The sequence below is a fragment of the Cryptomeria japonica genome, unplaced genomic scaffold (assembly GCF_030272615.1).
Source record: "Cryptomeria japonica unplaced genomic scaffold, Sugi_1.0 HiC_scaffold_114, whole genome shotgun sequence".
NCBI lineage: Eukaryota > Viridiplantae > Streptophyta > Pinopsida > Cupressales > Cupressaceae > Cryptomeria > Cryptomeria japonica.
The window spans coordinates 4,835-6,956 of NW_026728936.1; the positions used below are offsets into that span (position 1 = coordinate 4,835).

At 61.8% G+C, this 2,122-nt stretch overlaps 1 non-coding gene across 1 annotated transcript; it reads right to left on the reverse strand.

Annotated features, from left to right (window-relative positions):
• Positions 1 to 445: 445 nt before the first annotated feature.
• Positions 446 to 564, reverse strand: LOC131865553 (5S ribosomal RNA). The gene has a single exon (XR_009364273.1). It is a non-coding gene; the product is annotated as a 5S ribosomal RNA (ribosomal RNA).
• Between the last annotated feature and the right edge of the window lie 1,558 nt (positions 565 to 2,122).

Genomic DNA, 2,122 nt, shown 5'->3' on the forward strand with positions numbered 1-2,122 from the left:
CTTTTGAATGGAGCGCATCATTGGTGCGCTCCGAAGTGTGCTCCAAAGCTCTCTCCAGCTGCGTGCACCTGCCCCGGCCGCGCACCCGGCCCCGCCCAGCTTCGCTCACCTGTCCCGGGCGTCTGGTGCGGAACCTTAGAGTAAGAAACATCACCGTGCACCTTGGCCAACGTGCGCGACTCGACCGAGCGCGCACTGGCCGAGGTGCACACCGATTTCACCTGGGTGCGCGCGCAGCACCTCGGGCGCACCGGGGTGCGCGCACAACGCCCGGGTTGCACCGTGGCCTGTGTGCTCGGGGCGCCTCGGGTGCGCGCTCGGTGTCGCCCCCCGCGCGCGCGGTAGTGCGGGCAGCGCACCCCGGCCCGGCCCGGCCCCGACGAGAACGCAAACGGGCAAAAGGTTTATTCAAATAGCATTGCGACGCCCGGCGAAAAACTAAAAAAGGGTGCAACACCGGGACTTCCCGGGAGGTCACCCATCCCAGTACTACTCCGGCCCAAGCGCGCTTAACTGCGGAGTTCTGATGGGATCCGGTGCACTAACGCTGGTATGATCGCACCCGTTATGAGCTTGTCGCAGTGTGTACTTAGCAAACCGCGACCCACGTGCGAATCCACCCCGGCCACCCACCCCCGTCGAGGTGCACACCCTCCCTCGCGAAGTGCGCCCCGTTCGCCAAGTGTGAGCCCTGCCCGGGTGCGCGCACCTTGCTAGGGCGTCGGGTGTGCACCCGGCCCGGCCTACGTGCGTGCACCTGGAGGGGGCGTCGTGTGCGTGCAGTGTCCCGTCTGCAACGCGGTGCCCACACACCACCTCGGGCGCAACGACCTGCGCTCACATGTGGGCCGAGTGCACCTTGGTGCATGTTCGGGGCGCCTCGGGTGCACGCTCGATCTTGCCCCGGTGCACCAAGGCGCTCGGTTTGCCCCGGGTGCGCACTTGGTGCAAGGTGGGCACCCAAAATAGGGATCAAGCACCAAAACACAAGTTTCGGGATGCAAAATGGGACCCAAGGACCACAAATGCGTTCCAAGACCCATGATGGGTCCACGAGAACAAAAATGTGTTCCGAGACTTAATAAACAAATATTGGGTTTTAGGAGAAGAAACATGCTCTGATGCCCAAAACGAGAATCGACCCCGAAAAGGCCACAGGCCAAAAGTGGGATGCGAGACAAAAAAAAATGGGACCCGAGGACCAAAATTGGGTTCCCAGGTCGAAGACAGGGCAACCGGACAAGAAACGACCTCTAAGGCTCGAAATGAGTCCCGACGACTAAAACTTGACAAGAAGCACCCATCAGGCACCCAACTCGACACCCATGGGATGCCGACCCACCCGGGCTTCCACCTAGCACACCTTGGCACCCACCCACCCTCGCACCCAACCTCGCACCCAACTTAGCACCTTTGAACCCACATTGGCACTCACCCTGACCCTGGCACCTTGGAACCCACATTGGCACTCACCTTGACCCTGGCACCCACCTTTGCACTCACCTTGGGACCCACCCTGGCTCCCACCTCGGCACCCACCCAGACACCCACCTTGGTTCCTTGGCACCCACCTTGGATCCTTGGCACCCACCCCGACACCCACCTTGGCACGCAACTTGGCTACTTGCCACCCACCTTGGCTCCTTGACGCCCACCCCGACAACCACCCCGTGACCTACCCTGGCTAGGGTTGGTGCACACCCACCCTGGTGCCCACCTTGGCACCCACCCTATGACCCACCTTGGCACGCACCTTAGTACCCACCCCGTTACCCACCCTAGGACCCACCCCGTGACCCACCTTGGCCAGGGTGGGTGCCTTGGTGCGCACAACTTGCCTGGGCTGCACACCAGGGCGGGCTCAAGATGGCACCCGCGTTCCGTTTTTTTCACTATCTTTCAAAACGGAAATTTTAAAATCTCATTTTTTTCTTTTTTTTGCCTTTTCTGGAAATTAGTGAAGGCAGCGCATCAAAGGTGCGCAATGCTGGTGCGAACCCGGGAGCGCTCCGATGTGTGCTCCAAGGTGCGGCGTGCACGAAGTCCGAGCCCGGTTTGCCCCGGGTGCGCACCTCGCGTGCACCTTCGCCGGGGTGAGCACCTTGGCTGGGTTGCGCGCCCT